General features: G+C 34.9%; 1 protein-coding gene across 1 annotated transcript in view; it reads right to left on the bottom strand.

The window, feature by feature from the left end:
• The window catches only part of LOC101738967 (uncharacterized), a 111,647-nt gene extending 95,460 nt beyond the window's left edge, over nucleotides 1–16,187 (bottom strand). The window contains exon 1 of the mRNA XM_004923478.5: nucleotides 13,225–16,187. The gene's annotated coding sequence lies outside the window, so the exon portion shown is untranslated. The remainder of the gene's footprint in view (nucleotides 1–13,224) is intronic.
• Nucleotides 16,188–16,733: the final 546 nt, after the last annotated feature.

The raw sequence follows: 16,733 nt of genomic DNA, 5'->3' as shown, positions 1-16,733 counted from the left end.
GACGTGTTCTGGAGTGGAGACCGCGAACCGGCAAACGTAGTGTAGGACGCCCTCCTGCTAGACGGAGCGACGACCTGCGCAAGGCAGCTGGCAGTAACTGGATGCGTAGAACCGAAGATCGAGTTCAGTGGCGAGCTTTGAAGGAGGCCTATGTCCAGCAGTGGACTGCCGCAGGCTGATGATGATGATGAAAGACAAAATTATTTTTAGTTTGTTTGTACGAGTAACGATACTAAAACTAGTGAAACGACTTTGTATTAGAAGATGGATAAGATCCTACTGAGATGACGAAAACGTCTTACGTATAGAAAATATATTGCGGACAAATGCTCGTATCAAAATTAAATATTGAAAATATAGCTGATAGTCATGAAGGATGTACTAATATAGAAAATTGTATGTCTATTGCGCTCACGTAAACAAAAGAGGAAGCAATTCAAAAGCTAACATTAAAACACTGCTAACAATGAGCACTCATGATAACACATCTCAAGCACCGGTCACCGTCTTCGCAGAACCCGTCGCTTGCGACGAAGGGCTCGACGAGTAAATTAACCCATAGACACAGCCCACTGAGTTTCTCGCCGGATCTTCTCAGTGGGTCGCGTTTCCGATCTGGCGGTAGATTCTGCGAAGCACTACTCTTGCTAGGGCCAGTGTTAGCAGCACTTCCGGTTTGAGCCCCGTGAGCTCATCTACGCGTTAGTGTGAAGCTAAAATAGCCTGTCAAGGCTATCAGCATAGGTAGGAAAGAAAAAAAACTTATAATACTTTATATACTTCATATACTTTATATATTCTCGACTTTAACCAAAATCGAATATATGAGACGACCGAAATACCTGGTAAATTATATTTTAAATAAGGTACTGTGTATTTTGAAGTACAATTGGACTGAAAAAAATCAACACGTGCCTCTATAGACATCGTATTTATTGGATCAAATTAAACGTCTACACGAAAACGTGACAAAAATCGGCAAGACCGCACAAAATCCATTACCTACGGCATCTGTGACTAAACGAGAGGATTATTAGTTCCGGACCACACTCGGGTCTAAGATCAGTTCCGGGCTGGTGCGGTAGTAAAAAGTATAAAAAAAAATTTATGCTATACATTTCGGGTTGATTCTTTTACGGAAACCTCGATTTATACAGTAGCAAACAAAAACAACGCCGAGAACAGAGGAAGATGGCGAAACATCATCCAAAGAAGGATAATGGGAGGAGATGGTCACGACCCTCAGACATGAGGAATGCAACTCAGGTAGGAGGTGGGAAACAAGTTCTAATTTTAAAGAAAAGGGTCCTCGACCTCGGAGAGATTTTGAAAATTTGATAAAGTCATTCAGTTTGTCAATATGTCTCAAAACCCTAAATAGTCCCAATTAACATTGATAATTACGAATGCTATTTAATTCTTGGCATAATCGCCTCATAAATTTAAAGTGGCAGACAAAAACTTACTTTTTTTTTTTATTGCTTAGATGGGTGGACGATCTCGCAGCCCACCTGGTGTTAAGTGGTTACTGGAGCCCATAGACATCCACAACGTAAATGCGCCACCCACCTTGAGATATAAGTTCTAAGGTCTCAGTATAGTTACGACGGCTACCCCACCCTTCAAGCCGAAACGCATTACTACTTCACGACAGAAATAGGCAGGGCGGTGGTACCCACCCGCGCGGACTCACAAGAGGTCCTACCAAATATCGGTGATTTGACATTTATATCACAATTTTATTCTATATGTATAAAATTATCTCAATATAAAGGCAATTGTCTGTTTTAGAATCGAATAGATTAAGAACTTAAGAGTTTCTTTAATTACAATACAAACGTTGAAAATTAATATTTACATACTAATCTAAAAATATGAAAAATAAACCGTCTGATAATGATTCTTGCAAAGTATCAAAATAAATCAATAGATCAATTGATTAATTGGAATAATATGAAGTTTCTTCACTAAGTAATTAATGACTATGTGAAAAAATTATTAGTAATGACTAAGTGACAAAAAAAAACAATTTTACCGGTAAAATGTTGTTAAGTATTAATTACATGGAAATAAATAATAAAAAATGGTAAAATATAAAAGCAAACAATGTGATATAATGTAATGTAATATAATAATAATGACTTAGTTTTTTTTAGGTTACATAATGCTTCAGCACAAATTTGAAAAATTTTACACAATGTTTTATATGTAAAATTTTAGGGATTTTATTTTTATTGTATACACGCATGAACGAGCCTAGCTTATCTGCTACTAAGAGGTTACCGAAATCTAAACACGTCGCAAGTGAATTCCGTCTAGGTATTATAACCTAACCTAATCTATCTTAAGAAGGAGGGTGCCTAGAGATCAGTAAAACAGGTCTTTGAACCTAGTACCGACCTCAGCTCTTTCAAAGCCTTACAAATTTTGTACTGTAAGACAGGAGGGCGATGTTCCAATTATGTGTTAGGAAAATAAATAAATATTTACTAACAATCACGTCACGTTAACTGGTCCCGTGCTAATTTCGTAAAGAACTTGTGTTACAGGTACCAGATAACGGAAATAAATGTAAGATCTTTATTATACACGTACATATATATACTAATATAATAAAGAGGAAAGATTTATTTGTTTGTATTGCATAGGCTCCGAAACTACTGAACCAATTTGAAAAAAACTTTCACTGTTTGGAAGCTACACTATTCCCGAGTGACATAGGCTACAATCTTTTTTGAAAAAAATTAGGGATCCGTACTAGAACTCCAATAATGTGAAAACTATTGATGAAAGAATAATATAATATACTACGACTTTGTAGAACACGTTATTTACAAAAAGTGTCACGACAGCATATGTCTAACTATTATAGTTATGCCGTAATAAGTGTTCTTTTATTTAAAAAAATAAAACAACGTCAAATATCTTTGAAATTTTTGTTAAAATCCCGAGCGGAGCCGGAGCGGGCCGCTGTTTAATATACATCCATAACCATAATTTTTCTGTGTAATGGACGTACGCGGGCCAAATAGGCAAAATTAGACCCTTCTGTGAATTTCCATCTCTTACTCTCTTGAGCTAGACGCATCGAATTCCCCATGACTCAGACCAACTATTTATTATATTTCGTCTATCTTATCTGAACACTTTGACTTTTAAATACAGTAAATATAGTACTTCGCGCTAAAATAATTTATTCAATAATGTGAAAGCTGTTGAAATTCCGTAAGGCCTTCTTAAATTATTATGACCGACTCATTATTATGAGAAACCCGTTAAATGAGCAATAGGTGAACATTCACATAGATTTAGGTTCGAAATACCAATAGCACGTGACGTATGGGGAAATAAAATTTTATGTTCCAAACTGTTTTCACTCTAGGTCAGGGTAAATAACCTTCTGAATATTCTTAATTTAAATGAATCTATATATTAATACGTGAAGCAAAAACTTTGTATCCCTTTTTACGAAAATTCCGCGGACGGAGGAGTATGAAAATTTCCACACTTACAGAGAATATAGAGAAGAAGTGCACAATACATACAAAAGATACATTAAATCAATAAAGAAAACATTACACACACTACATACCATGTATTTGACGCACACACGCATGCATACTATTTATTGTCGAACTTTTGTTCTTGACGTCTGGTCAAATTGAGAATAGATTAAATATTGTTTGTCTGTATTAATTTTTTTTTGTAGTGTAGCCTTGGCGAAATTTGTGATAATACAAGTATAAAATACAATCATAATAGTGTACAAACTTACAATTCCAAATAATTATAGTCGAACTTCGACTACTGCGGGACCTCTAGTACGAATATATTTTGTATATGAGATAATATATTTACGAAGGTGGCACGATGACACCTACATATTTTCTAAACAGTTTTCTTTCATTTAAATCTCATTAATATCTGGTATGCATCTTCACGAACGTTGCGTGTTCAACAAGATATTTTACAGAGCAAGAAAGCGAAATTGTTCACTAGCCTTGAGCAGATACGTTATTAGAACAGTCGGCCAGTCAGCCGGTGGTATTTAACTCAAACGTTGAATGTTTCTGATAATTATATATTTTTGAAGTGAAACTTCTTTAGGCGCATGAGGGTAAAATTTTTACAGAATGTCACGCAGGTATGCAACGGAAGTGACATCAAACTACTATTGAAATTAAGTACTTGTCAAATGTCAGTAGTAGTAGTTGTTGTGTTTTTCCAACTGGAAAGGCAAATGTATCATACCCTACAGCCTAATATTTTATAATTTTTTTGTGAAAAATGTTAATAGGAATTGAAATGAAAATAATTTGGAACATTAATCAAATAGCATGAAATTAAATTAGTCAATTCAATTGGCAAAATATTAGTCATTTACAGTTTAGAAATCTAAACATAATGTGACTGTCAACATTGAGGTTTGAGATTGACATTTGACAGACTTTTGGCGGGAACATATCTTCCTTTTTCCCTTCTTCTAAGTCTCGGAAATCTAAAGTTTTAGATTTGTATAAATATAAGCAAGACTTATAAATTAGTTCGCCAAAAAAGTTTCACTTCGGACATGTGTACTTTGTACGCACGCACTTTTTTATTTATTGCTTAGATGGGTGGACGAGCTCACAGCCCACCTGGTGTTAAGTGGTTACTGGAGCCCATAGACATCTACAACGTTAATGCGCTACCCAACTTGTGATATAAGTTATAAGGTCTCAGTATAGTTACAACGGCTGCCCCACCCTTCAAACCGAAAGGCATTACTGCTTCACGGTAGAAATAGGCAGGGTGATGTTGCCTACCTGTGCGGACTCCTCAGAGATCCTACCATCAGTAATTACGCAAATTATAATTTTGCGGGTATGATTTTTACGATTACGATGTTATTCCTTCACCGTGGAAGTCAATCCAGAACATAAAAATTTGTTGAGTACGTAGAAATAAGCAGGGTGGCGGTACCTACCAGTGCGGACTTACAAAAGGTCCAGTATAATATAATATATATTTAAATAGACAAAGATAAAACACTTAAGTACACTTTTTTCGTATATTCTTGACGAGCTTTCAGTATTTTTTTTTAAACAAATTTCCTTAACTTGGCTTGTGGTGAAGGATAAAATTGTCACGTCACGTAGCGAAAAGTCGTTATGCGCTTGTTCCTTGACTTAACCATAAACAAATTCGACTTTTAAACATATTCGTGTCAAGAAAAGATTAAATTCAGATACACCATCTATGTAACTATACATGTATTAATCTCGATCTTATTTATACCTGTGGCGTTACATGACTTAATAAGAAAAATTAATGCAGTACGATAATATACTATTAAACTTACAATCGACTTTTTTATGTTATTCAAAATTCACTGCTCTATAGAATATTTTTTTTATAATAGTACCCTTTTTGTTAACAAGAAAATTCGTTTCTGACAAAGCATACATACGTTTTTCAAAATAACATTAACACAACGACAGAATCGTCCCTTCGATGATCACCCACCGTGGTCATCCACCGATCCAAAAAACCAATGAAAACTTTTGAAAGCGCTTACCCTATTCTCTGACTTACGCACCACTGTTACTTAGACCCATCTATCTCATCACTACATAGTATAAAACAAAGTCGCTTCCTTTGTCCCTATGTCCCTATGTATGCTTAAATCTTTAAAACTACGCAACGGATGCGGTTTTTTTTTTTTCATAGATAGTGATTGAAGAGGAAGGTTTATATGTATAATAACATCTATTAAATAGTGGAGAAATCAATAATAGATTAGTTTCCGACAAGGCGGGTCGCTAGTAAACTAATAAAAAAATATCGAGGAGCGAAATATTATTTGGTTTAAGCGACATTTCGCTTAATACGCGACATTTATCTTTGTAATTAAAGGTCCGTTTTATGTGGTATTAGTATCAACAATACGATGCTTTTAATTGAACTACAATTAAGTTGATCCCATTCAAACAGCTAAAGAAGTTTTTTGTTACGATCATTTATTCCAAATTTTAAACTTTAAATGGCTTCGCTTCTGTAAAGTTCGGAAAATATCGCTTAAACCAAATAGCTCTCGACGTCATAAGAATGCATTAAAATACTTTGACGCAGCAGTGAACAACTTTAATCATAGAAAAATTCTAAATTCTCCACTTTCATTTTCTAGGTTAATAAGGAATGCTACCAACAGCATTCACTCAGCTCAGCTAACCTGCGTATTAGAATTACAAGCGTCAAGATAGTTACTTTTCAAATTATACACGATCAAAGGAATCTAATACAAATTGAGGAATTAAACAAACACAATAGCGTTATGGAAGTGTGGCTCTTCTGATGGTATGATCACGAGCACTTGGCTTGGAAATACCGTCTTTCAAGACAGTCATGCGTTTCAATTTGACAAGTCTTCGACTTAATGTAGCGATATTAATTATGGAATTTACGCCTCCAAGCCCTAGGCGCGATTACTCATAAATACCATTGAAATGGAGACACAAATTAAAATTATACATATAATGTTGAAATCGTCGTAGCCTAGAGGATAAGACGTCCGGTGCAATTGTATCTAACGATGCAACGGTGTTCGAATCCCGCAGGTGGGTACCAATTTTTCTAATGAAAAATGTACTTAAAAAAGGTTCACGATTGACTTCCACGGTGAAGGAATAACATCGTGTAATAAAAATCAAACCCGCAAAATTATAATTTGCGTAATTACTGGTGGTGGGACCTCTTGTGAGTCCGCACGGGTAGGTACCACCACCACCCTGCCTATTTCTGCCGTGAAGCAGTAATGCGTTTCGGTTTGAAGGGCGGGGCAGCCGTTGTAAATATACTGAGACCTTAGAACTTATATCTCAAGGTGGGTGGCGTATTTACGTTGTAGATGTCTATATCGTCCACCTATCTAAGCAATAAAAAAAAATGCCGTACTGCTATCGTATTATTAATAAAAAGAATATATTAAATACAATACAAAAATCAATTAAAATGTCCCGCTACTCGCTACACTTGTGAGTACAGCGCGCACGGTGGCCGCATCTCAAACGAGGATATGCTATGGGCATCGGAGCGTAAGGCCCATTTAGAAGAGAGAGCGACCACGATGAGCTGTATAACATTAATAAATTAACGATGATTTTATGGAATTCCGTCGGTTCTGCGCTCGCAATGCACACCCGCGATACTTTGGATTATATATTGGATTTTAATTTGTGTTACGGCGACAAATTTCAAACGATATATCGCCTTTTCGCATTAAAAGTGTACAATTTCCAAAAATATTCCAAATTGAGTTAATATGCGTAAACGTTTGGTATCACCAGTATTTTTCTCATAAATAATGTTAAAAGAGCGTAGTTTAGTTTTAGTTTTTTTTTTTTTTTATCTATATTTTGACTACTATTAACAAAATTAATACATACTTTTATCTTACTTTAAAAGACAGATCATGTAACTGGTGAAAAATAAAAAAGAAATGTTGCAAATATTATTAATATTTAAAATGTTAAACCTTTAAGACACTCTCCTGTAAAATTATTAAGTTTTGAAATTATACAGTTTTAATGCGATAAGATGATATGTTTAGTTCCAGTTCGAAGTCAGAGGCTTTCTTTTTCCCGAAAATTTAACGGCTTTAATAAAACGATTGTCGTAATTAAAATATTAGATAGTTAAAACTTGACAAAATTATTATTTAAAAAAAAAAACATTCACAGATTTCATTATCGATATATAGAGACTTCGTGTTGAATCGAGACGTTTCGTACTGACTACGTTATGGAGCGTTGATAATTATGATGTCTGACTTTTACTTGTTCTGAATTCAAATTCAAATTCGAAAGCGGATTGTTTTGAATAAAATAAAAAAAGATTATTTATTAAAATTAACTCTAATGCTCCCTAAACGTAAAAAAAAAAAAAACTGTGGTTTGACAAAAAAAATCGAAATAGTTTTCTTTTAAATGCCAACACTAAAAATAGAAAATCAATACCCAAAATGAACTCGAATATTGGTTAAATAAATTATGAAAAAATAGGTCACTGTGTTATATTTACGTTTTGTAATGAATTTATCGATTTGTGAAACAAAGTGTGTATAAATATTAAACACGACAATCAATGTAACATGTTCTACAAATAAGTCACTGATAAAGTGATTAAGAGATTGTGTTCCGGTTTCCATTATTAAGCAGGCAGTAGTGAAATAAAACTTTCAATGCATACAAAATTTTTAGTAACTAAAAAATAAGACAATAAAAAACAAGATGAAAAGGAAAATTTAGGTTCGAGCGATCGTCTCAAGCTTTTAGTACACTTACGTGAAAATCGTAAAAATCACAACACAAAATATCCGAACAATAAATCCTTATTCCTCATATCCTCATGTTAAAATATATCCTCATGTTAAAATATATCCTCATGTTAAAATATATCCTCATGTTAAAATATATCCTCATGTTAAAATATATCCTCATGTTAAAATATTCGCTCAACATTTAGAGGGAGATCAAACAACAAGCTTCACCTTTTCATGGATTCTTAGTACCGTCCGCAATTCCCAAGACGTCTTAACTTAAGCAAGGTAGCCTTCGTTGCACATAAATCGTCCTATCTCAATGAATAATTGCAGGTTTATATTTGAATGAATATATTACCGCCGATTACAATAACGAAGGTTGACAATTTGTTTAGCGTTCAAATAAGTACTGGTTGCAATAGGAAACTTGCTTTAGAGAATGCAGGTGCTATGTTTATGTTTCATAGTGGAAAATTGTTTAAATAAAATGTTTGTTTAGAATAACTTCCTTAATGTATAAATAAGCACAGTAGTTGGCATAGGGTCGGATAGCTTTTTTGCAATTATAGATATTTATTTTTTCAATTTTTTAAAAAGTCTTCGATTTTAAGCAAAATTTATAATAAATATTATAATAATAGGTGAATCAGGAAGTAATTTTGTTTCAACAGAGGCTGATAGTTGTATTTACCAGCTCATTAGTTTCTTTGAATTCGTACGAGATATTTTAAGGTTGAAGTGATTCGTTAGTTGTTAATTATTAAATCTTTTTTTTTTGCTTAGATGGGTGGACGAGCTCACAGCCCACCTGGTGTTAAGTGATTACTGGAGCCCATAGATATCTACAACGTAAATGTGCCACCCACCTTGAGACATGAGTTCTAAGGTCTCAGGTATAGTTACAATTTCTGTGAAGTATTGTTATATTTCTTTTGTATTATCCAAAATGTTCTCCCCTGATTGCGTAGATAATCTTCAATGCTGAGGGTCGTGGCCTCATGAGGCTTTCTTGGGGAAATACACATGGTGAGGTCCCGCGTCCTTCCACGGCATTGATTTTGGAAGAGATTTAGTTCTTCGCTGAAGCCTTATTTAGGTTCGGCTAATTAACCGCCGTCCGACATTCGGCGTTGACTCTTTTAAGGTGTATTTTTCAGATTTTTTTAAAGTAAGTAATTTTAAAATTTGGTTTTAATTTAACATAAACTTAACTAGTAACGTAAAGTAGAAAATTAGGTAATATTCGAAGATCCGTACTTGATGTAACCGTATGGCTACTAAACAGAACATTCACTACCTAATTAGGTATTTGTGTTTATCCAAAGACAAGATGAATCGAGCGAGATATAATTTCAAGAATGATGTTATTTATTTTTTATAATTATTGTTAAACATTTAAATACAGTTTTTAGTTTTTTTATTTATTTATGATACTTAAATGGTAATTTTAATATAATTTTTAAAATATATTTTCATATACACATGGACTGGTTTCTGAAATAAACGATTTTAATTTATGTCAAAGACTGATAACGTCAAATGTGGCACACATAAACATTCATAACATTAAGGATGTTGTCTGAATGTTAGGTTATTTTAAGCTTGCATAGATAATACTACTAAAGTGAAATGTTGTTGTTCTGCTATCTCTTTCCTATAATCACGAAGTCTGGATCAAAGATCGATCTTGTGTTTGAAGGTGGACAGCGGTATTAATGTTTTTCGTTAAAGCCCAAACTGGCACTACTGTCTATACTAACATGCTCTGACACTAGTGATCTAATATATATAAAACCAAATGTTTGTTTGTTGTACGTAATTTATATGTTTGTTCGTGCGATTCAAAACTTGATTATAATCAATAGCACTTAAGAATAGGGGGAATAAGTGATCGGCGTGTTTCAATGAATTTTAATATATTTCATACTAACTGACCCGGCAGTCTTCGTAGTGCCTTAATCGATAAATAAAAGACTTAAACTTTTGTATAAACTAAAAACCAAACAAAAGGAATACGTCCGAGGGGGGACTCATAAAAGGAAAAACAAAATTGTTATTTTTATTTAATTTCGAGCACTTTCATATTTCTCTACCTTTTAAGCCGTCTCTGGCCTTCCATAAATAATTCAAGACCAAAATTAGCCAAATCGGTCTGGCCGTTCTCGAGTTTTAGCGAGAGTAACGACCAGCAATTCATTTTTTTATATATAGATAGAAGATATTTAGCATTACCAGCAGTACAGTGTGATCAAGAATAAATTTTGCAGTTCATCCCGATGTACATACGTCGGTTTTCACATTATTAGTACTTATAACATGGAGACACTGATACATATCTGAAGATCGAGACACGACAATGACTTGTACAGCTTTTGACCTATTAGTCAACAGACCCTTCCTTTTTTAAGCGCATTACCACTTTTAATGAATTTCGATTAGACTTTTAAGCCCACCTATAATTGATCAGATCATGAATCCTGATAATATTGTAACTGATATTATATTTAGTTACATCGAGATGGTTTGATGAATCCGCCTTATCTGAGCGCGATGGAGCATCGAAAAACCGCCCTCGACCGAAACATGTCTTGTCCCTCAGATTCACTCTCGGTACTATTAGGATCCTCAAGCACCACCTCGTCGAACTCTGCGTCATAATCGAACTAGCCCATAAACACAGGCCGCTGAGTTTCTCGCCGGATCTTCTCAGTGGGTCGCGGATTCCGATCCGGTGGTAAGTGGTGATAGATTAGATTCTGCGAAGCATTGCTCTTGCTAGGGCTAGTGTTAGAAAATTCTCTTAGTTTGAGCCCATGATCACCCGTTCGGGCGTATCTGGAATAACCTCCTAGACTATCTGCGAATAGGTAGGGGAATAAATTTAAACCGAAACGTGGGAGGATTAGTGACACTCGAATTTGGACTCATTTAACTTTATCAAGCACTATTCAGAAAGCGTGTTGTTTTTTTTTTTTAAATTATTTTCATTTTCGTTACATTGCTGTACGAAGGCTCGTGACGGAATCATACCGCGATACGCACAGTGGTTATCAATGTGATACTTGTGTACCCAGCATGAAATACAAGTAGACAAAATACAATTATTTTTACTGTTACCCGCTAATGCTGTATTTTGCTACGCCGCTAATTCGTGGTTTAATTACAATATGCGTGTCGGTCAATTTTATTAATTAGTTTGTTTAAATTTTATTTTCGTTCGTTAAGGGTTCAATTTAGATTTAATTGGCCAAGATAGGCAGACGTACCGACTAGTAATGTAACCCGTAGACGATTCGAAGTGTAGATTTTGGAAACATATATCATGAACGGCCTTCCCTCGAAATCCTTATTCAAATATAATACTGTTTAAAATATGCTTTAGTAGCCGCTTACATTAGTAGATAATCGGTCCCTGCTATCTTTCCGAATAGGGTAAAAAGAGACTTCGTCGTTATCCTTCGATTCTTGTTTATAGTACAATTATTTAAAACTCAACACAGTCGTCAAAAGCTACGAACATTTATTCAAAAGTTTTTTTTTTATTTTATTACAGAGACTCGGACTTCAATTTTTTGATAATTTTCTACATTTAATTTTTATTTTTTTTTTATTTTCGATAGTACGACACATATCGATACACGAGAAATTCAATTTAAATAAACACGAAAACTTGTCTTTCATAAATAAAGAAAGTCTATCGCTATGTTAATCATATGCAATTAATTTTAGCCGAAACTTTCATCTTGCGGACTCTACTTTAAATTTATATGGGAAAAAAAATACTTTACAGATTTAGTATGCGAACTCGAAATTCAGATTGCACTTAACGATACGCCCAAGATTCATCGAGAGGCCCATCATCACGTCGGCAAGCCCAATTATATGACTGCCGATATTTTACGAAGGTACTAAAGTTTAAAATCGAGTCGTGCGAAAACGTTGTTGAGCATTTTCTCAGTTTCACATTTCGATTACGCTTTAAACGAGTCTGGACCGTAATACCGGTGCTCAAAAAAACTTGCACACAAAACTCGTAAAACCACACGATGTATAATGCAAACTGAAACAAGTGTTTACTGCATGCGCGTTGATGTCTTTTATACTAGCTTATTCGCGCTGCTCCGTACTACATATTTATCGATAAATCTTCTCATATTTTTTCCGATAAACCAATACAACACAATACTAAAATTGGTTAGATATGTATATTTTATAATTTTTTTATTTTTAATAATTATTATTATATTATAATACTTTGTGTATTAATTGTATGTATATTTACGGAGATATGCATGTATATATGTATGTGTACATACATGTATATGTATTTCACTGGAATGGTACACCGCGCGTAGTTCGTTTCCAAATGATTCTTGTCCACCTGATGGTTGTCTGGAAGAGATCGCTCTTAGCGATAAGACCGCCAATTGTACTTTTTTGTGTTTAATGTATCGCACTGTTTATTTGTTTTTTGGTGTACAATAAAGAATACTCTCTCTCTTTCTCTCTCTCACTCCCTCTCTCTCTCTTTCTCCCTCTCTATATTAAGCTTGACGTTATTTATGTTGTAAACTCAAACTCGTTTAAAAATATAACTAATAGAAACGTGTGTGAACAAAGTATGTGGAACGCGTCAATTGATTCGTTCGCGTTCCAGCTCAATCGGTTTTTTTTTTTCTTAAACTAAAACGCGCATAGTAAATTACAAGTAAAAGTATCATTAATACCTTTTATTTACACGTTACACTGACCCACTTGAATACGAGGCGTATTTAAAACACGTCTTATAAGTATTTTAAAACGTATCGAATTGCCGGAAAAAGTTACCCGTATCGATTAGTAACGAATTACAGAATTTCGCACCGAAATCAAACATAGCCGCGGCTTGACGCGAATATAAAAAAAAGTAAAAAAAAAAAACTCACCGCCTTTATTTACTATTACGAACTTAAGTCCCCGGCACAAGTCCACAGAACACAATCCCGAATTAGAACAACGGATTAGGGTTGCGCCACGCACGTGTCGATGGATGTGGAATTAGTTGGATCGCCGATATTGACGTGCTGTCGGAACAACGGCCGCGGGAGACTGGCGCGCCGTCGCGTCTGGTTGGCACCTGCACTACCGTAGCTAGTGACGGTCACTTGTCGATGTTATCGATAAATAAATTACCTATATTACTTCATTTTAGATTCATATCAGGCCTAGATAGATAAATAAATATCCTTACAAGTAGTTACGTGTGTTGTGAGACCGTATGGGTACCACCTCCTATTTCTGCTCTGGAGTAGTAATGCGTTTCGGTCTGAAGGGCGGGGCAGCCGTTGTATGTACTATGTATAAAACATAGACTTAGAACTCTAGACTAGGTGGCATTTACGTTGTTGTTATCTATGAACTCGGGCAATCACTTTACACCAGGTGAGCCATGAGCTCGTCTACCCATCTAAGCAATAAATAAGCAAACATGGATTTTGGAAATTTGTTCTACCATTCAATTGGGTTTCATTCAGATTCAAAAATCAAGCAAAAAATATGGCTGTACTTTTTTTTCCTACCGAATCTGATAGCCTTGAGAGGCTTCGCAGAATCTACCACCGGATCGGAAACGCGACCCACTGAGAAGATCCGACGAGAAACTCAGTGGGCTGTGTCTGAGGGCTAAGGGCTGTACTATTTCATGTTTAAACTAATAGTACACCCTATGGACTCAACGATCAATAAATGCATAAAGAGGTACCTACTTAAGGTTTTACGTCACGAAGCCATATTTTTAATTCGAGGAATCGAGTCGCCTCTTTAAGCGGTTTCCCTACTGTTTTTGGTATCAAACGCTGAGGTATTTTATGGGCAAACGAGCTAACTACCGTTTGTGTTAAATGTTTACCGTAGCTAACAGATATCACAAATGTTAATACCTCATCCTAAGTCTTATGGTCGACATCAAAATCGTGTATTAATTACGTAAACTATAAATTTTCATCAGATTTCATTATTACTACACGATTTTAGTCACACAGATTTTAATTATGAAACAATTTTAATGTAACAGAGATTATTTACGACGTTTTACCTATTATTATGCATAAGATCATTCTCTATATATCATGCAGGTTTTTTTAATCCCGAACATTTGACGAAAATAACGCAACGATTATTGATAAATTGGTAAACTTATTTGATTAATTGGTAAACCTAAAAATCTTATTTAGGTTTTGTATTTTAATTTTATAGTTGCTCTTAGTCTGGCGAGGCTTTGTTCGCGCTGCAGGAGTCGCCACGGGCGGCAGGACGCGGCAAGCTCTGAATGACAGGGGAAAGCAAACTCATTTATCTGCCGCGTGTAGGTTTGATCTTGACAGCTGAAACACGATCCGAGCCCGCAGTGATTGGCGAGATTCATGTTCGATACCGGCCGGTAAAGCCAGTTTGTTGTCGCTGGAAGACCGCATAAAGGTCTGTTAACGATTATATCGAACTGTGTTTTATAAAATCAATTGCTTTTTTTATAATAGTTAAAATTACTTTAATCTCCGCGGCAACTCTTAGTCGTCCGTGACCATGAAATATTTAAAGTATTATAAACGTCGAAAATAATTTTATGAGAAAAAAAAGAACGCGATGCTAAACTGTAGAAGTATTTTTAATTGTGTCTACCATGAACATACTTTCATATTAATTTCGATAATATAAGTTCATCGACTGTGTCCATCACTAATCCGTTCGTACGCAACGTACATCGAATGATCAAATTAATTACCGCCTCATCTCGGCTCGGACCAGCTCTCAGCCGAAAAACCAAGCTGACCCTTCCGTCAGTATTAAAAAAAAACAGTTGAAACATATACCTATCCTTTTCTGGCACGTTAAAAAAGACTTCGTTCGTCGGAAGGTAGCGTGTATTGAATGTGAAAAGTAGGTTTCACCTGCGGCTTGTGAATGAACTGTTGTTGCGCGGCATCGTTTGATGTGTGAAACAAACGTTTGACAATTGACAGTAAGTACTCTAGAAATAGGCTAAGACAGCGGCTCTCAACCGTCACGACAGCCTAGATTGTTTATAATAAAAATTGTATTTCGTAGATAGCTGCCGGTTTGATCACGCAAACCTCATTTTAATTTATTTGTTAAATATTGTAGTTTAGGCATAATTTATTGGCATAATTTATTAATGAGATATATATTTTGTTAGGCATTTTTTTGTTAGCTTTGTCTTTTTTTTTTTTTTTTATTGCCTTTGTAGGCAGACGAGCATACGGCCCACCTGATGGTAAGTGGTCACCGTCGCTCATGGACGTCAGCAATGCCAGGGGCAGAGCCAAGCCGCTGCCTACCATTAAAATGTCTATTTTAAAAGTTTATTATCTCGAATGGTATTTTGGTCTATTTAATAATTAACTACATTTTATTTGTAGCGCGTTCAAAATCACATAGCATTATTTTCTCTTGTGACAAAACATTGTAATTTGTTTATGAAAAGTCTCACAATTTAAGGAAACAATATTTTAAGTTTTTGCTGTTCAAAACCATTACTGGCTAAATTGTTTTTTTTTAATATAAGTTGTTCTTAGTTGGACGTGAGAATAATATTGTAAGGCAAAACAAACACATGCAAGATATTACTACCGCCGTATGAATTGTATGCCTTTGGAAGTGTCGATTCGTTACTATTAATAGTCTTAGATTACTAGCAGATTATTATGACTGTGCTTTAAGACCACTTGGAAAATTGTTCAAATCACTACCAAAATCTAGATTTGACGAGCATAAAATTTGAGAACCAATGTGCTAAAGGAAAATGTAATAATGATAAGTTTCTCACTCAAAGTTGGAATTTCTATGTAATGACATATTATATGAATATTGTTTTGCCTTGAGTAAACCTCAGGTGCTCAGCAATTGACACGGCACTGTTATTACTTGAGAATGTGTAAGTGATCTAAAACAACCACATCATAGCTTCTGCCCACATTTCTAGAGCAAAATCTCATTTTAAAACATCATTCACAACGGACACTGTTGCCAATACTACGATTATTTTTCTTCATTGTATGGTTACGCTAGCTCACAGCCCACTTGATGTTGTTGTGGTCTATAGGATACGATGCCGGTTTACAAGTATCAAGCGATTGTGCTGGTGTTAGTATCAAGGGATAAGGCCTTAGGAGGCAGGTAAAAATTTTCCTTAATAAATATGTATGTATTACAGAATCCAGTGACTTCTACTATGGAAGATTAGCAGTGTGTACTTTTGTTATACAGGCATATTATGCTTACTGTAGGAAACTAATATGGCCGAGCTTGTTCTACATAGAATTATTTCTGAGTAGTGTATTATAAGTTTATCAAAAATTGTCAAATGTAAATCTTCTACACTAAGATCCAAATAAACTTGTTGCATAAAACTCTTCAATATTGCTATGGTTTTAGAAAC

Source organism: Bombyx mori, chromosome 6 (assembly GCF_030269925.1).
Source record: "Bombyx mori chromosome 6, ASM3026992v2".
NCBI lineage: Eukaryota > Metazoa > Arthropoda > Insecta > Lepidoptera > Bombycidae > Bombyx > Bombyx mori.
This window is presented reverse-complemented; position numbering and strand designations above follow the sequence as displayed.